The sequence below is a fragment of the Vombatus ursinus genome, unplaced genomic scaffold (assembly GCF_900497805.2).
Source record: "Vombatus ursinus unplaced genomic scaffold, bare-nosed wombat genome assembly UNPS02014821.1, whole genome shotgun sequence".
In the NCBI taxonomy this organism is placed as follows: domain Eukaryota; kingdom Metazoa; phylum Chordata; class Mammalia; order Diprotodontia; family Vombatidae; genus Vombatus; species Vombatus ursinus.
Genome location: NW_020954599.1, coordinates 49644601 through 49650600, shown reverse-complemented (window position 1 = coordinate 49650600; position 6000 = coordinate 49644601). Strand labels below are relative to the sequence as shown.

Here is a 6000-nt window from a genome sequence, read left to right as displayed (position 1 = left end):
TTTCTTTCTTTCTTTCTTTCTTTCTTTCTTTCTTTCTTTCTTTCTTTTTTTTCATCATAGTATAGTGACATTTATTGTGCTTTAAATAGCTCATATTGATTTACTACTTGAAAATTTATAAAGATTGATTTAAAGATACTACTCCTACATGATCTTATTTGATACTTTTAATCACTCTGTGAGGTTGGTGCTATGATTATCCTTGTTTTACTCAAAAAACAAACCAACAAACAAACTATAACAACAAAACAGGTTGAGAAATATTAAGTGATTTGCTCATGGTCAAGTTTACAAAACACATTTAACATCCTTGATGATTTCTCAAAAGATGTTGTCCACGATCTTTTTTTGATCATGACTTTCAGGTAGACCGATAATTCTTAAATGATCTCTCGCTCTCTTTTTTTTTTTTTTTGACTAGGCAATGGGGTTAAATGACTTGCCTAGGGGCACACAGCTAGTAAGTGTTATGTGTCTGAGGCCAGATTTGAACTCAGGTCCTCCTGAATCCAGGGCCAGCACTCTATCCACTGTGCCACCTCGCTGTCCCTTTAAATGATGTCTCCTGGGTCTATTTTCCAGGTCAGTTGTTTTTCCAATGAGGTATTTTATGTTTTCCTCTATTTTTTCATTTTTTAAAATTTTGTTTGACTGATTCTCGATCTCTCATAGAGTCACTAGCTTCTACTGGCCTAATTCTAATTTTTAAGAAATTGTTTTCTTTAGTTAGCTTTTGTACCTCCTTTTCCAATTTTCAAAAAAAATTGTATTTTTTAAGAAATTGTTTTCTTCAGTCAATTTTTGTCCTTTTTCTTCCAAGCTGTTGATTCTCTTGCATACTTATCATTTCTTTCCCCATTTTTTTCTTCTACTTCTCTTATTTGACTTTTAAAATTCTTCTTGAGCTCTTCCAAGAAGGCTTTCTGGGCTTGATCAATTCATATTCCTTTTTGTGGTTTCACATGTAGGCATTTTGACAATGCTGTCCTCTTCAGAGTGTGTGTTTTGATCTTCCCTATTGCCATCTTAGCTTTCTATATACAGGACTCTTTTTGTTTCTTGCTCATTTTTAACCTATTTCATGGCTTTTAAAGTTAAACTCCCTCTTACCCAAGTGAGACAGACCTTTCCTGAAGTCCTTCTAAGTTATCTTAAGCTTGAAAATTGTTTCACTCATTCTTTTTGTAGGTTCTGTCACTCCAGAATCTTTTTAGAAGCTTGATTTAACATTTCCAAGAGAAACTAGGGAGAGCTCAGGCAACTTCCTGTTTTTTCCTCCACCATTTTGGCTTAGCGACCCTAGTAATCAGTTCTTGAACTATTTCTCTCCTCTCCATCTATTTTCTTAAGTCTCTTATTGACTCAGTTCTGAAGGAGATTCACAAACAGGCAACAGGCTGACATCTTCACAAGTGGGAGGAGAATGATATTAGGGAAGTCTGACAATATACAATGGCCAGAGAACCAGGCATTTGGTGTCAGGTCCATTTACAGTCAATAGCTGGATGTCAAAGAGGCAGGCAGAGAATGGCATTAAGATAGCAGTAATAACAGCAAAGTATATGATAAGCATTCTCCTGGGTGACTGAAGCCTTGATACTGAACTCCAGGGCCCATTACTCAAGTCTGCTTGAGTACTGTCTAGTTGTACTCATCAGAAATTATGGGACTTTGGGGTCATGTAGTTCAACCCTCTTTATTTTATATATAAGGAAACTGGAGTTTAGGGAGTTTTAATAACCTGCTTCTTACTCAAGTTCACACAGGTAGTTAGAAACAATAATAGCTAGTGTCAACTGCACCAGAACCAACCTCTAAACTGGGGGTGGCTAGAGCTGAACAAAGCAGCCTGGAGACAGGGGAGTCAGGAATCAAGCAAAAGTTTAATTTTAAAGTGAGGGAAACAGCTTGCAAGCAAAGACACATGTGCCAGAGTGCTGCCCCTAGTGTGGGGGCCTGCTTTAGTGTGACTGAACCTTGATCTATATACTTGTGGCTGGACAAAGAGTCAAACAATGTAGTGTAGCAATAGAAGCAAAATACAGCAGCAACAATGAGGCATATGGGTGCTTGTCTGAATTCAGGGACCATCAGCTGATCCACAGGGTGAGCACAAAGGATTGTTGTTATTCTAATCTCAGGGCACAGCTTGTTTGCTGGGCCTTAGCTCTGGAAAACAAGGTGTCTCCTAATAGCTTGACACTAGCATTGAATAGTGCTTTAAGGTTTGCAGAGTTCTTTATAAATATTACTTCATTTGATCCTCATAGCCACCCTGGAAGGTAGGTGCTATTAATATCCTCATTTTATAGATAAGTAAACTAAAGGGGACAGAGGTTAAATTGCTTGCTCAGAATCATCCGGCTAGGAAGTATCTGAGGTAAGATTTGAACTCAAGTCTTCCTAGCTTCAAATCCAGTGTTCTATCCACTGTACTACCTAGCTACCTCTGTAGTAGAATGAGGATTCAATCCCAAATTTTCAACTTCCAATTATGGTGCTCTTTCTGTTTTACTATGTACTTCATGCTGTAACATCACTAGCTAATTAGAGCTGAAAGGGACCTTAAAGACCACTCACTCTAACTCCCTATGTGGGGCCCAGGGAAGGGCAGTGTAAGGTTACATAATGTAACACAGAAGCCACTGGAGGTTTTGAACTCCAGACTCTAGCAGGTTTACTCTTGATCAGGCAGCCAGAAGGATGGGACAACAGCTTCAGAGGGGTTAAATAGTAATTTATTCTTACTATTCTATCTCAATGGGTTCCTGATATTGGGAGCACCAACTTCTATTTTCCCCCAATCATGCTTCTTACAGGGGCCAGCAAGAAGGGGAGGAGGGCAACAACCCCTAGGTCTTGATGAGGGCCGATCAAGATAGGCACAGCATTCCAGCTTGTTCCCTCCCCTAAATCCCCCCAAGCCTCAGTGGGGGCCAGTTGAGGCAGACACACATACATTTCCTTTGCATTTCCCAAATCCTCCAAATCCCTGACCAGTGCTCTCTAGATTTATAGAGAAGCACACAAAGAAGGTAATTTGCCAACAATAAACTCACAGGTTCACATTAACTCATCCCTACATCTTACTGCACAGTCACAATAGAAACTGTTTACAAGTCATGAGCCTGGGAACTATATATTGTTTTGGCTATGAATTCTGGGAACTGTTGTCTAAAAAAAAGAATAATAATCCACCTTACATTCCACTCCACGAGGATTCTGTCTCTTACAATCTACACAGGTGACACTTTTTGGGGTCCTTGAGCCAAGAAACTAGAACATAGCATTCACCATCCATAACAACATAACAACCACAATACAGGGTGTAACAATAACATAAACATTGTGTTGGGCATCAGGTATACAAAATATAGCATATTACCAGAATGGACACAAGACCCAAAACAGACAAGAAAGTAATTTGCCTTTTCCCCAAGAAGTATGGCCACAAGGCTTTAAACAGACGTAGCATTCGATATGTAACATAGCACATCCTATGTAACATACACCCCCACTTTGTACATTCTTCAGGGACCAGTATCTTTGGGGAGTGAGCAATCAGCTCCTCCTCACTGAACAGGAGCTTCCCTCAATCAAAAAGGAGGGTCCAATCCTCCTAAAAGTTTTCTTGGGGGTGTGTCCTTTTTCCTCTCAGGCTCAGCTTGCTTCTGTTGTAGGCTCCCACCTGACACTCCTGGGTGTTTGCATACTTGAATCAGTCAAGAAGTCTGAGTAGGACTGCTCCAGCCCCCGCCACGAAGTCTGGGGTGCAGCTGGGCAACAAAGACAATAGTGTGGGCTCCCAGGGGCTGTGGCACTTTCTCATGCCACCCTGGGCAACGCCACCCCTGGGTCCCAACTTTTCCTAAGGTCCCCACCTATCCCTGGGGGATGTAGTTGAAAAGTTCCTCCTGCTGCTGTCTTTCTCCCAAGCACAGCAGCGAATCCTCCTCCCTCCTCCTCCTCCTGCAGGTCTTGCCTTACAGGGGGAGGGGCTGCTTCATCCTGGGCTCTCCCTGCTCTCTGGTCCCCGCCACCCCAACTCCGGGGCAGCTCATCCTCACCCAGCCTTATGACAGGAGGGCAGGGGGCAGAGGAGGGGCTCCCTCTAGTGGAGCCTCCCTCACATTGCCCAGCTGGGCGGAGCTGCTGAAGCTTGAGCCTGGCTCTGACCAAGGCTCCGGCAGCACTGAGAAATTCAAAAGAAACTTCCCTGGCTCCTCCTCTGTCTCTGTAGGAGCCTTAATCCCTTCTAGTACAGGGAAGTTTAAAAGGGACTTTCCCCACGTGCCTTTTCCCTTAACAACAACAAAGAAGTCTTTCTCCAGCTCATCAGATAACTCTGCCTCTTGAGCAGAGGGAACACTAAGCATCTGAGCCCCAAGAATTCGGGTCTTCAGTCTCTAATAATTCCTGGGCTTTCTCCCAAGTCTCCCTTTCCTCCCCCTCCTGGGATAATTCAGCCTGAGCCTTTTGAAGCCGGGCTTCCACCGACAGTAGCTTGTCAGTATTTTTTCTCACAATGGTTAATTTTAACCAGGCTACAACACAAGAAACTGAATTGCCTGCTCTACTCCGCAGTCACCTTTTTCTCCCAAGGCCAATGCTCCGTCCGGTTCATCTCCTCAGTACTACTGGGGGAGTGGGGAGGTGGAAAGAAGGGTTATGTCCAAGGCCTCCTCTGCCCACCTCTGGGCACCAGGAAAAGGCTCCCGATGCTGCTGCTGCTGCTGTTGCTGCATGGGCGCTCACTTGGTTTCTCTCAGGTTGCTGCTGTTTACTTTGCCATCACTGACTCTGCCACTGCTCCACAGACTCTCTGGGCTGGTCTCGGACACTTTCACCGCTGCACACCAAGTCTCCGACTCTTGGCTAAGTCAGTCTGGGTCTCCAGCATTCCTACAACTCCTGCAGCCTTTCTAGCTCACCCGTTATCAAGGGTATCCCCCATTTTCAGCAAAACTTCCTCAAGACCTCTGGGGGTAGGGGACATATTCTCCCACTCATGGGGAGAGGTCCATGCTCCATCCTCCCATTTCTGGGGAGGGGTTCATAGCAACATAGTTAAAAAAATAGGGAATATCCTGGAATGCTCATCCCAGTCCCACTAAACGCCATACTTTCCTTCCTTCTTTGGTCTGAGCAAATCCTGTCGACTACACTATTTGTAACACAGGAGCTACTAGAGTTTTTGGACTCCAGCCTCTAACAGGTTTACTCTTGATCGGGCAGCCAGAAGGACAGGAGGACAGCTTCAGAGGGGGTAAATAATAATTTATTCTTACTAGTCTATCTCAATGGGTTCCTGATATTGGGAGCACCAACTCCTACTTTTCCCCAATCCCCAAGCCTCAGTGGGGGCCAGTTGAGGCAGACACACATGCATTTCCTTATGCATTCCCCAAATCCCCCATATCCCTGACCAGTACTCTCTAGATTTATAGAGAAGCATGCAAAGAAGGCAATTTGCCAACAATAAGCTCACAGGTTCACATTAACACATCCTTATATCTCACTGCACAGTCACAGTAGAAACTGTTTACAAGCCATGAGCCTGGAAATTGGAGATTGCTTTGGCCGTGGATCCTGGGAATTGTTATCTGAAAAGGATAACAAAATCCCACCTCACATACACATAAATAGAAATTGTCAGAGCTAAGATTCAAACTGAAAGTGCAAAGTCCCATAAAATATAGCTTCTTTTAATTTCTCTCTCTCTCTTTCTCTCCCCCCCTCCTCCTTTCTTTCTTCTTTCTTTTCCTCTTCCTCCTTCTCTTTTTCCTCCCTCTCTTCCTTCTCCCCCTCTTTCTGCCCTTGCCCTTCCCCTTCTCTGCTTCTCCCCATGCTCCTCCCCCTCCTTAACCTCTTCTTCTCCCCTCCTCCTCCCCCTCTCATCTATCCTCCTCCTCACTTCCTCCTCCTTCCCTTCCCTTCTTCGTTTTCTCTTTCTCCTCATCCTCCCCTCCTCCTCACCTTTTCCTCCCTCTCCTCATCCTT

At 44.0% G+C, this 6000-nt stretch overlaps 1 pseudogene; it reads left to right on the top strand.

Annotated features, from left to right (window-relative positions):
- LOC114024470 overlaps positions 1 to 6000 on the top strand; it is a 49548-nt pseudogene that overhangs the window by 19359 nt on the left and 24189 nt on the right.